The following is an 18,470-nucleotide window of genomic DNA, read 5'->3' as shown; positions in this document are numbered from 1 at the left end:
TTACTGCACAGTAAGTGTCTGGACATGTAGATAGTTATGCTTACTGTGCAGTAATTTGTTCTAATCTCAAGTAAAGTATCTCATGTAGATGAGCCCAGTGTGAACACTTTATCAAAAGAGTAAAGTCTTACATCATGCCCTGATGGTCAACAGGCTGGGTAAGACCAAAGGAGAAGTCTCTTATCTGACAATATTCTGCCAAAAGCCCTCAAATGATAAATATTTGGAAATAACATCGTGGGGGGAGGGGGTGCATCTACTTGTTCATTAATGTGCCGTAATTACAGCACATTAAATTTAGTGCATCTAATAACAGGTACTAACTTAATGCGCTGTAATCAGCGCTAGTACGCATTAGCGCAGATGAACGCTTTTTATGTGATGCTTATTGCCCATTAGACTAAAGAGACTGTGCATTAGCACAGATGAACGCCTTTTTTGTGATGCTTAGTGCCCATTGAACTAATCTACTGCACATTAGCATGGTTTTTGCTAGCTGCACTAATACACAGTAGAATTAGTCCAATGGGCATTAAGTGTCTTATGTAGACATGCCCAAGGAGGATCTTTAAAAACACTTAAAAGATTTAGGAACATGAGGCCCACTAAAAATCCATGGGATTTCTGCTCTTAAATGCCTAAAGCACATTAGAAAATCACTCCCTAATGCTTTACCTTGTCTCAGTTACCATACCCTGGGAAGAGAGAGCTGTCTTCCCTTTTAGCTGGTCCCCAAATTACTTACAGCTTTAAATGAAAACTCTGTAGCTTGGATCTAACTGGAAGTTAGTGCAGAACACATTTCATACATTGCATAAAAACAGGTTTCAAGAATTCCTCTAAAAAACATTGTACTAAGCCAATCTCTGGGTAGCTGGTTTTTTGATAAGTCCAGCAAGGCTCAGGTCTAAAATAAAGGGTCATTAACTTAGTCTGAATGAAGATGTTCATGGCCATTGATGCTACCAGTCTTCCTAAATACTAGGGCTGTAAGCATAAAAACATTGGTTATTAAGAGTAGACAAATCCCTTTGCTCAGAAGACCTGACTAAGTCTAATGTAATCAGGGTGATTTAATTGTGTTAATTCTTTTGGCTCTTTCACCCAGCCCACCAGCTTTACTTCTGGTTCGTGCAAACTGAATGTCAGCCTACTACCCATCATCCACTTTATTAGGCACTGAGTCAGATGCACAATTACTGTGCCATCCTACTGCTACCTTGACCACCTCTATGGCTAGGAAGAACAGGGACCATGCTGTTGCTTTCAGGTTCTCCAAGACCTTAATAAGCAACACTGGCTGAAATACAAGCAGAGAAGACCACTCTTGCCTTTGAGTAGATCAGCGATTGGCAACCTTTTCAGGGTGCAGGCCAGAATAAGCCATCTTGGGTGAGAGGTGGATGCTAGAACCCAGATGCCTCAGTTGACAGTTTTCTTCACTTCAGCATGGGGGAAGTGCCCACTGCCAAATACCACCAAAGCTCCCCCACTGCCACCACTGAAGCCCCATGTCTGAAGCCCAGATCCGATGGCTCCATGTGCCCACAAGTTGTCGACCTCTGGACTGAACCATGTACTCCTGAGACTTTCATATGTTTTCTGAGTTTTAAACTGATTGCAGAAGAAATATCAGATGAGTCCCTAACAATGGTTGACACCTTACTCGAAAGCCCTGAATCTCTCAAAGCTCATGATGGTGTAGATGCAGTGTGGGTGCCATTCTGAGTGGCTTGTCGGCCTCATCAGAGACATTAACACCAGCCAAAATAGACCACAGGGCTAATATACAACTGGACAAAGTGTCCTACATTATTACACATGGTTGATCTGGTTATCGCAGGTCCCACACGCAGCCTGTGACCTTTTTTGGCATGAGAGGAAAACTGTCAACAGAGCTGAAGCTCTGTATTTTATAGCAATTATACTGTAGTCATGTGTTGGAATAGGTGCATGAGGGACACCAGGGCCTGACAAAATGTCAGAAGCCTGAAGGTGAGTGCAGGGGAACAGCCTAAGGCAGGATCTACATTGCAAGGTGAAATCATGCAGGTCTTATGGCAGGGGCAGGCAAAATATGGCCTGTCGTCTGGATCCAGCCTTCCAGGCCATTCTGTCTGGCCTGCAGGGCCCCTAAAACATTTAGAAAATGAATATTTATCTGCTCCTGGCTGCCTGTCAAAGATGACAGGAGCCAGGGGAAGTAGGACCCAGGGGGAGCCAGCAGCAGAACTAAACAGCTGCAGCAGCAAGTCTGGCCTGCCCTTCCACCCCCCCACCCCCACCCAAATTCTCCCTACTCCAAGCCCCAGCTGGAAGCCTCTGGAGCCTTCTGGCCTGGAACTGCTCCCACCTCCCCCCACTGAGGAAAATACAGATAAGAAGGAGGTAGGGGAAGGGAGGCAGGGAAGGACAGTAGGCAATTGCCAGAGTCCTCATGGACAGCCAGGTTGATTCCTGTGGTACTGGCACTGCAGCTTGGAACCACATGCTGCGGATGGGGGTGGGGAATGGCTGTGGCAGGTGTGGGGAAGAGACAGTGAGTGAGGTGCATAGAGCACAGTGACAGCCAGGCAGAAGCATGGGGCCTGCACCAGGGCCAGTACCAGCAGGGCCCAGAGCGGGGTGGCTAGAGCATGGGGCCAGGCTACCAGCGGCTCTATGGAGTTAGGCTGGCTCCCTCCTCTGCCTGCTTGAGGAGTGAAGTCTTGCTCCATAGAGCCCCTGGCAGCCTGGACCCCACGGTCCTGCTGCCGTGCTCTGGGCCCCACTGGTGCTGGCCCCAAGGCACCGGTGCAGGTCCCACACTCCTACCTAGCTGTTGCTATGCTCCACACACCCTCTCACTGCCCCTTTTCCCAGCGTGTCACAGCCATTTCCCTGCTGCCCCCCACCTGCCAACCAGCACCACATGGTTTTCAGCTGCAGTGCTGGCACCACAGGACAGCTGGGACATCGTGCCAGAGTGGCTGGGGAGTGGGGGAAGGAAAGGGAAGCGGTAGGAAAAGGTCAGTAGTGGCAGATGGGGGGCAAGTGGCAGCAAGCAGGAGCACAGGCCCTGCACCAGTGCCTTGGGGCCAGAAGTGGCAAGAGCACAGAACCTGGGCTTGCAGGAGTGCTGGCAGGGGCATTGCCTGCTGTCAAGGAGGGGTGGAGGGTAGGCTGTGGGCAAACTCTACTCCTCCATACAAGCTACAACCCTCCCCATCCAGCCTCCCCCTAGACACTCACAACCCCCACAAAACCCAAAACCACCCACACCCCATGCATCCCCACAACTATCTACCTCCCCACAAATCACCTCCCCCCCTGCATACCCACAAACCTATACCAACCCTCCCACAATTTTATATATATAAAGGGCTTAGTCTGTCTGTCTCTGTGTCTGTCTGTTTGTCTGTGTGTCTGTCCATAATGATCTTGTGGGGTGTGGCACATGACAGGGCATGGCTTCAGCCAGTGCTTCATCAAGAATACCCATTAAGAATGATGGGCGGGGTATGGCTCCAAGTGGAGCAGGCCAAGCGGATGTGTAGTAGGAGGTGGCAGGTGGCATGTGACCAGACATGGAACAGTGGCAGTGCCCCCTGCTCCTGGGAGGAGCAGTGGCATGGGGTGGTGGGTGGCAGTGCTCCATCCCCACCCACGCCCCCTCCCATCATTCTTGATAGGCAATTCGCTAGTATACAAGACCTCATTATGAGCTACTATACTATCACCTCTATGTACACTACACAAACACACGTAAATCAGGGCAAAAATATTTTTTGTAATAAAATTAATGAATGTTGTAGTACATGTTTGATTTTTAGAATATAATTTGGCATTTTTCTGGTTCAGAGATGGCAAAACCCCTTACTGAAAGGAGTAACTCCCGGGGACAATGAGAGAGACTTCTGGTGACAAAGGTTGGGGGTTAGGGGATGGGATATCCAGTCCCAAGATGGTGACCAGGGGTGGGACACCTGTCAAGGGGTGGGGCTACCCATGCAGCCCTTGATGACTTGCCAAAACTCGGTAAGTGGACCTTCACCCAAAATAATTGCCCACCCTGTCTTATGGAATCACTAACATTATACATCTCAAACCCCATCACACCCAAGCATTACTGAATAGCTGTGGCATGTGCATATACTGATGACTGTGCAGGCATACAGGGACACTTATATGCAGGGTCATATGCATGAGGGTATGCAGATACTATAGCTGATCACAACAGTATTATATTTGGAATCCTTACAATCCATATAATTGATGTATCTAATGAATAAACTTAAATTCCTACAAAATGCGATATTATTAGTCATTGTAATTAAGGGTATTATACACACACACATGAAAACTGTAATTACTCTATTTTACTGCATACAGTACATCCTGGAATAAGAGATGCACCTTGTTTTTGAAAGGCAGAATGAAGAAAAAAGATCTTTTCTTGTAGTAAGCAACTGAATAGCAGCAGCTAGGGAGCAGAGCCTGTTCATTGTTCTGTTCCCTGTGGTTCATGTGCCGAGTTACTTTTGCTTTCCTATTGCAGAAGCTTAGCCTGCAGAAATTGCTGTTACCATATTTTGTTGGTCATATCACACACCCCAATTCCCAGCAGCTTATTTTGGGGGGAAAAGATGCATGTTGTATGTGATAAAATATGGTATGTATATTCTGGTGGTGCCCAAAGACCCCATGTGGGATCAGGGGCCATTATACTTGAGGCTGTACATACAGAAAAGAGCCCTTGCTTGGGAAGTTTTACCATTTACAAGGTACTGCCATAAAAATACCTAGGAGTGAATAATATTAAATACCAAATTCTTATATTTTTACTTACCTTGAATAGCATTTCTTCCACAAAAGTCTCCATTGATTACAGTGGAAATATACATGAAGTAATTTGCTGATTAGGGCAAGTAAGGGGTAGGAAATCTGTTTAAGAGGAGAGAGTTAAATAAACCTACTCTGGCTGTCATCAAACTTTTCATAATATTCGAGTTCCCAAAATTGAAAAATGTATGTAACTGAGCTGGCACTTCAGAGAAGAAAGAAAGAAAAGAAATTTCTTCTTTAAGGGACTGACCCTGCAGGAGACTAGGTATCTCTTTAGTGGTTCTGAGGATCATTCAGTGAGCTCAGCATTTTGCAAGAGGTGTTCAGCTCTTTTCAGGTTTAAGTCCTCAATGAAAGGACAAGGGAAGGTATTTGCTTGAATGGTGAGAATGCTTTAAAAAAGAGCACTGAAACATCAGTTTTGAAATGACCATTTCAAGGTATAAGTTTTATATTTGGATTGATTTCTCTCTCTTCTCCTCTTTCTGTGCAAATAGCTTTTTCAGGGCTAGTCTAACGGATGTGATAGATAATATTTGCTGCTCCCTAAAATCCTTAGCCCCATCTACCAGTTGGGGGCATGCTGAGACAAAGGAAAAGCTCTCATAGAGCAGCATAGACTGTCACTATAGCCAAAGGGTGCTTTGCACAGGCTTTCAATTATTATTACCTAGTGAGTCTCTGACTGTTTTTCCATCTGTGTATAGTGTAAACAAAGGGCATGCTTTAAAAATTCTTTCTTTCGTTAAGCCCAGAACCTCATATGAGTCAGGCCTTCAAGGACTCTGAATCTACAATCCTCAGCTAAATAGGTGGAGAAATGCTTTCTTGACTTCAGTATATGACTTGAATAATTGTCTTCTACAGCTGGGAAACAGACCCTCTGGGACAGATCTCAGCTGATATGAACTGGTGTCACTATACTGACTTCAATGGAACAACGCTGATGTAAACCAACTGGGGATTTGCCTGTATAATTATTTTATTTTGCTACACTCCCACATTATTAACTCTTTAGAATAGTTAGGAAATAAAGAGTAGCCATTGCTAAGATAAAGCATGGTAGTTAATCTTTCAGGGCTAGATCCTCAGCTGATGAAAATGGGACATTTTTGCTTCCAAGATGTTTCAGTTTGACAGATACAAAAGCAGTGCTGTGAAACTGCAACTTTTTTTCCAGGTGATTAGAAAACAAAACCCTGAAAGAGCAAACTAAAGTGCCACAGCATTTCAAAGGGAACAAAGAGGAATGAAAAGTATGATGTACCCAGCCACCTGTTTCTGCGTGACAAAAACTTCACTGTTCCCAGATTATTTTTAAAAATCCAGTATAGAGCCTGTCTTACCTTTACAAGCTTCAATAATTGAAAGTACTGTTCTCAAAGTGCACTAAAATATTTTAAAATATGTATGTTTAAGACACTGCATGAGATTCAAATTCAGACTCTTTTGGAAAATATCTTAAATGCTTCCCTAGCTGTTAGCAAGTGAATTGTCTCACTGACTTCACTGAGTCTGCTCATGTGATTAACATTTGGTGCATGCTTAAGACTTCCTTGCTGAACTAGGGCTATATTAGAGACTTGGACTAAACCTACACACTACTTATCTCACATAAAGAGTCTATGGGTCCTCTTTAATCTCTGTGTGCTAGGGCAGATTTCTCTCTGAGGGTAGGACATTTACTCAGGCATTTCCCCTAATGACCGCCCCCAATCCTTATACAAAATCCTCTCAACTGAATAGGGTAGTGCTTTCAACCATGGCAGGTGGCTCCCCCTGGGGTATAAATTAAAATCCAAATGAAACTTTGATTTGGGCTGCTCACCTACCTATTTCACAAGCAAAACCACTTGTATGCTAATGGTCTTCCAGTGCCTTCTCACAGTCTCCAACCCAGAAGGATAGAAAAGTTCTCCCACTACTCACTGGGAAAGAAGCACTGAGTGTCTCAATTTACTCCAGCATTACGAATCATTGATGCACCCTCCGAAGTTCTAGGGAGTACGGACCCAGCAAGAACACAGTAACTTAGATGGGGGTTGGAGTGTGCTTCCTCCTACCAGATGCTGATCAGTCAAGTTAATTCTGCAGTGCAAACATACCCAAAGTGAATGTGGTACCAACCCTGTAAGATGTTGAGTGCCTCTTGAGACATGCTAAGTGCTTTCAACTTCCATTGACAGTGAGATAACTTTCTCACTGAATTTTCATTAACTAAAAACAATCACTCGTTCTCACACCAACCTATTTTCTTGTCTCACAGAGACTGAGGCTGTCCTGGAGACTTGTTCAGGGGCCTAATTCCTCTGGGGAATTTTCAACCTCTGCTTCTTTAGTTTTACAGGCAATCCAAGGAAGGAGAAGTTAAGCTTGCTACTCAGACCTCTGTGTACAATCCTTCAAACGTTATTAAAGGAAGCCATCCTTACTCAAGAGAGTACTCCCTTTGGTTATTCATAAGAGCAATGGTCTGAAGGAGGAGAGTCTCCATTGGTAGTCCTCCTTATGTGAGCCAACAGTGTGCCATTGTTGTGAAGAAGGCTAACAGCATAATGGGCTGCAATAGTAGGAGTACTGACAGCAGATCGAGGGAAGTGATTCTTCCTCTCTATTCCATACTGGTGTGGCCATATCTGAAGTACCATGTCCAATTTTGGGCCCCACATTACAGAAAGGATGTGGACAAATTGGAGAGAGAGCAGCAGAGGATTAGGGTACAGGGGCACATGACTTATGAGGACAGGTTGAGGGAACTGGGCTTAATAGTCTAGAGAAGAGAAGACTGAGCAGGGATTTAATAGCAACCTTCAACTACCTGAAGGGGGGTTTGAAAGAGGATGGAGCTAAACTGTTCTAAGTGGTGGCAGATGACAGAGCAAAGAGCAACAGTTTCAAGTTGCAGCAAGGGAAGTTTAGATTAGATATTAGGAAGAACTTTCTTACTAGGATAGTAGTAAAGCATTGGAACAGGTTACTCAGAAAAAATGTGAAATCTTTATCCTTAAAGGTTTTTAAGGTCACAAAGCCTTAAATGATGATCTAGTTGGGGATAGTCCTGCTTTCATCAGGGGGTTGGACTAGATGATCTCCTGGGGTCCCTCCCAGCCCTAATTGTCTATGATTCTGTTAAACGTTTGTCAGGAGTAGGCATGCCTTTCAAACAAAATACATTTAAAAAAAATCAGCAGTGACCTAAATAGTCATTTAAGTTTGCATGTCAGCAGCAAATTGATCATAAAATGGGTGCTGGCAGGTATAGAAGGGCATAATTGTTTGGTTCAGTGTGGCTTTTAGCAATAGCATTTGATTGGTTTCATGTGTATTGACTTACGAGAGATTGGGCTAAATGCTTTTGAATGTACCTAGTGTGAAGTAAATGTTTAGACTGAGTAGACTAACTATAAATTGAGCATGCATGTAGTTAATAAAGTTCTTTGTCTTTTCTTGACTGGCCTGTTGACTCAAAGCCAAGAGGCCACCTCAGCTATTGCCTCATTGGGCTAGTATTGGTAAGACACACCAATATCTATATTCAGGAACACAGAAAAAAAATGATGTGGCCAGCATTGCATTAGTCCACCCTGACTCCCTGGCCTGAATGACCACATCACAGCTCATCACAGCTGGGTTGAGTGTGGGCAGCATGGATCAAAATCAGATTCTAAGCGCCTTCATTAGGTTCCTAACTCCTATGGCAGAGAAATCAATGGGAATGGTGTTTAAGAGGGATTAACTAGCTTAAAAGGAGGCATTAAGATAGATACCATATTTACTCAAATATAAGACAAGGTTTTTTTCTCCCCAAGCTCTTCATCTTATATTTGCATACAAGGAAACCTCATTAAATACATTATCTATCATTAAACTGCTGCCAAAAGCCGCCTGTACTTAGTAGTGGAAACCAACTATGAAGTGATTAAACGTACCCGACACTGAGCATAAATGTAAAGTACGTGACCCATAGTGAGCAGACATACTGATAGGGACCTTTATTTCTTTATTTTAGCCCTGAAAAAGGGCAGTTGTTCCCTCCACAGGGAACTGGCACTGAGCTTGGAGGTACTGCAATACCAGGCCAGCATCATAGGGACCCAAACTAGCCCTAACACCCTCCCTTTGGTGCCAAACAGTCTCAATCTTAGCAGAGAAACTGGTGTAAAAGATGCTGGTGGGAGCCTTTGTACTTGAATAACTATAAATACAAAGGCCATGCCCATTAAGCACAGTCCCCCTCAGCACTGACTCTTTTTCAAGTGAACATGAATCACTACATTAAATTCACTTTGGATTCTTCTTCACTCCCACAGCTCACTGTGCCTTGATTTCTCATTTCCAATCATTCCTGTTTCTTCATCAGTTTTAACTGTCTGGCAAACATCACCAAAGAGGGCCCCAAACTGTTTACCCAGAATCCCTCTGTTACCCCCTCTCTCAGCCTGTTGCATATGGTTATTGTGGCCCTGCCTCAAGTGAGGTGGAGCAGGACCAAGTTGTCTTGCACCTTATCTGCATATAAATTTTTGGAGGATCCTAGGGCTTGTGACAAAAACACTAGATTGCAGTCATGGAGGGGAGACTAATTAGTATGTGGCTTCTTTGTTGGGTGGTATCTGGAGTACACACACACTGCTGTCTCTGCTGGGGCTCAGCCCAATGAACTATATGGTACACCATTTGCCTTTCGGTTTTGGATTAATAACATGCATAGCTTATATTATATATAAGTAGGTACAAAGGTGCTACTTAAAAATGTGCTGATGGAGTACCTGTGCTAAAACTTACAGCACTTTCACAGAAGGTAAAATGCATCAATTCTGAATGAACTGCATCTATGGATACCCATAGTACTAAGGCAGTGTTTTTAAATTTGCACCCCCCCCCTTCCATGTGAGCAGTGTGAGACAGTCAGGATGGGGATAAGGGAAGGGCTTGCAGAGGGAAGAAGTTGGGGTGGTAGAGTGCAAGGGGGCTACCTGGCTTCCCCCACCTCGATTTATTTTTCCTGACCTAGCAGTGGGAAGGAGACAAATTCAAGGCAAACCTCCTATAATTAGATACTATACCTGGAAGAATTATAACAAATTTATACATCTTCTATACATAGAATCTAATTATTGGGGGCCATTTGAGTAAATATTTTATGTTACTAGCTTGGGAAGGTTGATGTTAGTGAGATGATCTTGTGCTAATGCAATACTGACAGGAGTACTACACGGTAGTCTCTGAGCATGGGCCATTTGAATCAGTTTCCCTAACTCTGAGGAGACTCAGCTTAAGTTGGGTGTTCCCACAAAAAAAAAAGAAAGATCTGGTACCTTCTTCCCAAGCAGTCTTCCATAATGCAAGTGTCAGCATTAAAAAAACATAAGTCAACCAAAAAATACACACACAGACACATACACGGAGGCCCAGGTTTACTGAACTCTTATTTGTCAAGCAACTTGAGATCCACAGATGAGGAATGCTACATTTGAATTTGTAGTATCAGCTGCCCTTTCCATCATGAAATATCAGAATATATTAGTATGTGTTAAGAGCATTTAAAACACATGGAAATCTTTTCTTAGGTCACTAAAGGTTGACAAGTGTCAGACCCCATATTATTTCCAAAGTTGATTGAAAATAATCCCCTAAATCAATTTTAGGGCCAGGTCTTTTATGTAAATCTTTATTTAGGAACCTTAGAAGGGTTTATTTTCAGTGCCAGAATTCCTTTCTGTAAGTGAATGTATAGGGACTCTGAAATCTCTGGATTATATAGCTGTTGCTCATGCATACTGAGTTGACTACTTCTTCTCTGAATTTTCATTTAAAAATGAATATGAATGCACAATCCATTGGATTTTTCACCTATGTAACTTAACCATTTGAATTATGACTTTCCCCATCACAGAGAAGCTAATTCACTTTGCACTCCAGTGAAAGACACTTATTGACCCCTATGGGAATTCATCAGTTTTGATAGGAGTCAGATTACCATTTTATTGTGCTAATGGCAATAAAGTTTTCAGTTTTTTAAATTAGTTGCATCTAAAGGTAGATAATCACAGTTTTTCTGAACTACAAATTTAAAGTTGTCTTGAAAGAGATTTTCAAAATTGGTTAAAAGAGTTGTTTCCTGCCTAAATTCTGTCATTGGACTCATTCGAAAGCAAGTGGATGCTAGGCAGTGTCCTCTTCTCAGTGTCCCTCCTTGAAGCACTAATATTAACCTTTGACCTGCACTCCCATCCCTGTTTTCACATTTTTTGTTCCCCTGAATCACTTGCATCTCCTGTAGCCTCCCTTACTGGAGGACAAAAGTTTTCTTGGTGGGCCTAGGGCCAGAACTCTCTGCACAAGAAAGTGGCCTGTCTGAAACTCTGCATTCTACATTTCAATCTAGAGCACATGTTTACACTGAAGTAATAACCTATATAAGAGGAGTACAGGTTGTAGCCATATTGGTCTACAGGCAGAAGGAATCAGAACTCTGGGCAGAGGTAATATCTTTTATTAGACCAACTAGATATTTGCAAAAAAAAAGTCTTTATTTGCAAGCTGTTGGGCCCACTCATCCTTCTTCAGGCACAGGAGAGTGCAAGGATTATAAAATTTCTCCTATTCATGAAAATTCATATGACTTTTCATTTTCTTGTAGAAGAAATATTACAATTTTTGCATTTTCCTATGCTTGAAGAAGGGTAAATGTGCCCCAAAGCTTGCAAATAAAGAACTTTGTTTGCCAATAACCTGTATGAGAGAGTTTGCTATGCAACTATTTACAGAAATGGCATAAATTGTTCTGCCAGAATATCAGCCAATATAAGAGTTGAAATGCATTTCTCCTCTGAAAAGGGACTCTGAAAATGTCATTGAAGAAATCTGTGCTTATTGTGCGTCTGTTGTTTCATATCGGATCCGCTCAGACTAAAAGTAAAAGGATGTGTTTATTCCTAACAGCCAGCCCTGCAGGCTTAGCCTGGAGTCTGCCAGTTAATCTGGTTTCATTCAGACTTGTATGTCCAGCCCAGTAATAAGGGCTGGATTAACCCTTTAGTGGGCCCTAGGCAAACAAGTATGTGGGTCAAGACCCTCCTCGTCACCCCAGCGCTGCTACCTGTGGGAAGCGGAGTTTGGAGCTGCCACTAGGAAGCAGCCACGGTGGTAGTGAGGCTGGTGGAGGGAAGGGAAAGGGAAGGGAAGGGAGGTGGATGGGGCCATTTGCACTGCCTCCATGGAGGGAAGAACTGGGGCCCCTGACAGTGCGGGGCCCTAGGCATGTGTCTAATTTGCCTATGCATTAATCCAGCCCTGTCAGTAATAAAACAGCAGCACATCAAATTCTGCCTTCAGTGACATGTGTGGGCCCCTTTTGTCTTCAGTTTCATCAGTGCAACTCTGTTAGTTTTCAGTGGAGTTGTTCAGGTATAACTTGCTGTGTTACATTTTGAAGACAGTAGAGCTACTAAGGTGTCATGGAAGGCAGAATCTTGTCTGTGACATTGTTATTTCTAGGACGGGTAGTGATTCATGGGCCAGAAAGAACCCATCTCAACAGTCGGGGCCCAAAAAGAACTTGCATGGCTGACAGAAAAGCATACTGTGTCTTGATACATTTCTGTAGTTGATGGCAGAGACAATAATCTTACAGCAACACTGTAGAGTCATTTTTTAGAGAAGAATCCTGTCTTAAGTGTTGTTTCTGTTATTCACCAAAACCAGGAACTTCACAGAAAGCAAATGCTCTAAAGGGTGACAGGTGAAGTAATGAAGTAGCAATGGTCTCAGACATTGCACCCAAAACTAGGAGGAGAGGATGGGAAGGAATCTAATGCAGTATTATCAATTCAAGCATGTTCTAGTTCAAAGTACTTGTCATGTTGAAAGTGTCCCCGAATGTTTGGCGATAGTGGGGCACTCCTTGTATTTAGGTGTTATGGGCAATTTTGTAGTGTAAAAATGTGTTCCTTTTTAAAAAATGTTGTGTATTGTACTGCAGACATTCTGAAATCAGGGTGTGATCGCATAAGCTAGGCACGGCGAGAGTTGGTCAGAACTTGAATGGGAGACCTCCAGGGCAAACTCTGGTGTTGGAGAGCATGTTGCTTATGTTTTTGCTGTGTGTATATACTGAACTAGTTCCTCAACCTGGTGTCAAGAGGCACCAAGCAGACTTTCAGATGAAAGGGAGAACTGTGGTTTTGGGTGCATCTGGTAATTAAATCTAGCATGGCAAACTGAGAGGCTAGAGGTCCTGGTCAAAATCCATTATACCTGGTTATCAGGGATCCTGGTTTTCGGTCATAAACCCCCCCCCCAAACAAACCCCAATTTTGGATTTAAAAAAGTAACCCAAAATCCACATTTTTGTATGATTAAAATGAAACACCACTATTAGTTAAGGGAGCAGTGCAGGGAACGCCTGCATGTGCAGTGTGTGGCGCTGCATACTGCATGTCCACACTCATCTGGACACAGCCTGACTGAACAAATAAGTCATGACGAGAGAGATTAGTGTCTGCGGTACAGGATGGTTCTTTTATATATAAGAATAGGTTTCTTCTCTACCTGTGAGTATGCAGGAAACTCCCTGAGCTGAAACCAAGGCAATTATTGCCTACTTGTTCCTTGTGGAAAAGTATCTTTTGTTCTTCACTGTTGAATGGGGTGAGTTTTGGTCTCCTTGCCCAAATAAGTGTCCTTCGGACCTTTACAAAAGCCCCCTTCCTTGGTCCAGCTGCCCCTCAAAGTATTGTGGTGGTGTTGCCATTGTCTGCCTCCTCTGATTGCTATCCAGAAACATCCAGAGTAAAAACCAACTGGCATGAAAGTCCAGGGGCTGCAGAAGCTGGAATGGATCATGTTGCAGAGAGGAACTTTTCCTTAGTTGCATCCTGCCTGCCTCTATCTGCCCTTAAATATCAAAGGAGCTTAGGCAGTGGGGGGTGCTTATTTGTGGTTTTGTGAACAAAGCATGGTGAGGAGTTAGCTCTCTCCCTTCAGATGGATTCACTACTTCTGTCTCTTGCCACACAGTTCATTGTCAGAAGACCTGACCCAGTGCGTACCAGAAGAATGTGGTCCAGACTTTTGTTGGCACTGGTCACATTGATAGTGAAAGCTGCACCAAGTAGTGAAATCTTGTTTGTATCTATACCTTGTTTGACTATATTACAGCAGTTCCACAAAGAAGGCCAAAGACAGCTGGCATAAGCTGGTACTGTGGAATTCAGTAGCAGGGAACCTGAGGGGAGTGTGGCCTGTACATCACTGGGGACAGGGCTGGCAAGCGTCCATAGAAGCCAGCAGCAGTGGCGGGAACAGGGTTGGTGAGCACCTGCAGAAGCCACCGGCAGTGTCGGAGGCAAGGACAGGGCTGGCGAGCACCTGCAGAAGCCACTGGTGGTGTCAGCAGTGGGGACAGACCTGGTGGGGGGGCAGGGCATGCACTCCCAGTCGCCTATGTCCTAGTGACAAGGTATTTAGCAGAATTCACAAATTCACTGGAATCTGACAGGGCCATGCCACGAGTGCTTCTGCTATGGCCTCAAACTTGTAGACCTCTGGGCTGTCAACCGTGTGCCTTAGCACCTGCACTGTGCCACCTCAGCCCCTTCCAGTAGTACTGAAACAAGTGAAAGTTGACAGTATTAAGAGGCTGATTGTTCAGAGGGGTGGTTCAACCACAGTTCCAGTGTGAGCTGCAACGACGTGGCACTCTGGTAAATAGGTCCTTTGCAACTTACAGGCCTGGACTTTATTTATATTAATATTTTTCATCCACATCAGCTGTTTAACACATTTGGACGATATACAATATATATTTAAGACATTCAAAGCCAACTTGTAATCTCAAAATCAGCTATAAAAATGTAATACTCCCAGGAAAATTAAGAATATGCTTAATTTCTTATCATACTTTTCACTTTTTTTAGTAACTTTCTTTTGTGGGGAATTTTGAGTTTTGTTTTCTTTTGTTATTTCTGTCTGCAGATAAAAGTGTGTGGCAGATTGCATTATGCTGTTAATTTTTCTTTTAGTAGGCTTGCTACAATGACTTATTTTGTGTCTGATATATTAGTTATCCAATTTTTGTAAGCTGATTTTAAATATGTTACTACGCAAAGTCTTTTTACAGCCTATGCAGCTTTTGATTATGAATGAGTGCAGTGATACACGCAGGAGTATTTATTATTTATATAAAATATATAAGCAGGAAGAATCTTCATAAATCACAGAATGCTATTATCCTAGGGGTTCATGACAGCCATATCTTTTTTATGGAAAATCAGAATACATTAAATAATGTAGGCATTGGAAAGAGACATTAAAAAAAACTATATGATTGCTGTATTTTTTTCAATTCATTTGGTATGTAGCGTTTAAAATCTAAAGTCTGTTTTGCACAAATAAATCTTAAAATGAAGATTTAAGTAAAAATTTATAGGGAAAACTACTGTATCTGCCTGTAGTAGTAGTATATTTTATGACCTAAAGAATGCTGTAATAAACCAAGCAAACTTCAAAAGCTGAAGATTTAATCTTGGAGGGGGGACTTTCTGAAACCTATTTAAAATAAGTTTTCTTTGCCAATCTAGTACTTATTTTAGCTATCTATATATATATAACTAAAATAGGCACTAGATTAGCAAAGAAAACTTACAACATTTAGTTTCATAATGCATGTATTAGATAAAGAAATAAATACATGTTTATATAAGATGCATAGTGTACCTCTTTTTGGTATGATGTCTGCCATATAGCATTGGTAGCTGTAACATGCAATACATCCAAGCTGAAACTAAATTTCAGAAGCATATTAATATAGTAAAAGAGCCCCTCACTATATCTATTACAGAAAAATCTTACTTTGGTTGTACTAGTAAATAGCTGTGCCTTAGAGTTTACTATACCATTTAATTAAATAAATTTACCTTTTAAAGGAAAATCCATTGCAGGCAATTTAGACTCTGGTGTATTGCAACCTTTTTTTTTTGAGGTTACTAGTGCTTTTAACCACTGTCTAAAGTGCATACAGTGTTAATTAGCATATTTAGGATTAAGTAGATTTACCATGCAGTAATCATTCTCTAATTCAGTAAGAACTATCTCTGGTGAATAGTGGACATTAATGACAGTTGCAAGAGCTTAGATATTACATAATCACTAATTACATTCTGCACAATTAGTGGAGACTCCTCAATGTGAATCGCTAATGGCTGATTCGTGTCATCAGCCTGTTCTGCCTGTAAAGAAATATAAACAGTCTGCATAATTTTCTGATTGTATTAGCATAGAGAAGGACATTATTAATGAAGTTTGGGGACCATGAAGACTGTTGATGTATGTGATGGACCAAAGCAAAAGACAGTGTCATCCTTGTTTAGACTCTGCCTTGATATACACACACACTTCATTATAAACTTCAAAGCTTCAGGTTTGTGGATTTTTTTCCCTTAGTACAGATATTATATACAGCTTTACTCACTTTTCTTTACTATCTGAATGGTGTAAAATCACTATAAAACTACAGCATGTGCAATAGGCAAATATCATGCAAGTAGGAATTTTGTTTAAAGGCTCCCTTGAAAATCCGATTTTAGAGAAAATACTATAAATAAATAAAAGATGCTGCATTTTTTAGGGATTGTAATGCATACTGATTAAAAAAATCCAATGACAAAATATGAATGCTCCTAAAAGTTTATTTCTTTAGCCCTTTGGCTACCAGAACAGTTTGGCAAGTCTGTCTTTAATATTGGAGGACCGTTAATAAAAATATCTTGCATTTGAATACAATCCTTCATCCAGAAGGATACAGAATTCAGTGCAGACTGTGATTCCCATTCTCATTTCAGTCACATTGGTACAACCATCCTGGAGGCACTGGAGTTGTGGAGTAACTGAAAAGAATTTAGCCCCCATGTATAAAGACCATTATACTCATCACTGCTATACACTAATCTCGGTGGTGGGACTTGTAGCAATTCTACACCAGCTTCCCCACAGAAGAGTGTTACTAAGATAGGAAGTGAAGAATAATAATGCATCTGGCTGAAATGGCAGGGTAAGAAAGGGACATATTCCAACATGATGGTTCTGGGTCTGATCCCACCCCATTTACTTGTATGTATAGCCCTTTCTTATAGAAGTAGTCCTATTGATATTAATGTGAGTGTTTTCATAGGTAATGGTTACTTAAGTGAGCAAAGGTTACAGTGTGGGCCCTTCTATTTACATATTTAACATTACTGTTGTTTGTCATACCTAGAGGCCTAAAGTGTCCATTCCTCCAAGCACTGAATACAGATGAAAAGGCAACTCCTGCCCCAAAGAGCTGTTTAAATTTTTGCTGTTATCAAAATGAATGTTTTGTTGTCTACTGATAAACATTTAATAATAAAGCAAATCTTAGTATTACAAAATTTGCAGGGAACATTTTACATCTTTTTTTCAGCCAATCCTTAGAAAATTAAAAAAGGGCAAAGAGTAGTTTCCTGGCATTTTTGCTGCATACTGCTGTTACTCTGCTTTGTTATTTACAAATAAACAGTAATTTGTCATTCACAGCTAAATAAGTGGTCGGTTGTCTTCAAATACGAATGACTGTGGTAAAAATAAAGTCTTTTGCTTGGAAATGCTCATATGTAATGTAATGACACTCTTGCAATTTAAAACATCACTCTGTGAAGGAAGATGGAAAGTTTCTTTGTCCCACTTCATTTACAAGAAGGATTCAGTGCAAATGAGATTAATATGTTCCTCTTTTAAAGAAAGAATAACCCCCCTCACCTCCCCCCAAAAAGGATTTTTGACTTCAGCATGTGCAGAACTGGGCCCACAATCCCTAAATCAGTGATTCTTAACCAGAGTGCCATGGCCATATTAGCAGTGTTAGACATGCAAATACCAGCATGATTCAGAAGGTAAACCCAGAGATTTCAAATAGGAATTCATAGTGTCAAAACATTCTGACCTGTTGTGGTCTTTCTGAGTTTTTTGCAACTGAAGGATAGAGTTATTATTTTTCTGTAATCAAGAAACAAGTAAAAGCTAAGAGATAGCATTTTCTGAGTGGAGCTTTGAATCAAAAAAAAAATTGAGAACCACAAATAAGTGGAGTCAAATTCTGTTTTTAAATCCAAGGTGGAAATAGGCAATAATTTCACTAAGTCACTGGAGATACCCCAAGATCAGAATCAGGCCCTTCTGTTTTCAGGAGAATATCATTTAAAAAACCCATGAGAATGCATTTGTTTGTTTCTAAACGACAGTGTCACAGAAAAAAAAATTTAACAAATGTAGCTGGCAACTGCAGCTGAGTACTCTTCTCTGACAGAGCACTATAGTGGTGGCAGACTAAATCTCAGTGGGTGTGTCTACACGTGCATTTACATTGGTTTAAATTTACGGCACAGTAAATTACTGCTCAGTAGGCAGGAATAGGCTGGTGTCTGCAAGTACAGGCATTAAAGCACATTAACGCTGTGTGTGGACTGACTTGGGACTAAAGTTTGTCCCAAGGCATCTGCTCATGCATTATTGAGCAGGAACTAATCAGACATAAATTTGATACCTGCATGATGCAGGTATCAGATTTACGCTCAAGTCAGCATAAGTCACCATATTAACTGTGCAGTATGGGTGTGCACATGTAGATG

This window comes from Crocodylus siamensis, chromosome 1 (assembly GCF_052110815.1).
Source record: "Crocodylus siamensis isolate JL-2025a chromosome 1, ASM5211081v1, whole genome shotgun sequence".
In the NCBI taxonomy this organism is placed as follows: Eukaryota; Metazoa; Chordata; order Crocodylia; family Crocodylidae; genus Crocodylus; species Crocodylus siamensis.
This window is presented reverse-complemented; position numbering follows the sequence as displayed.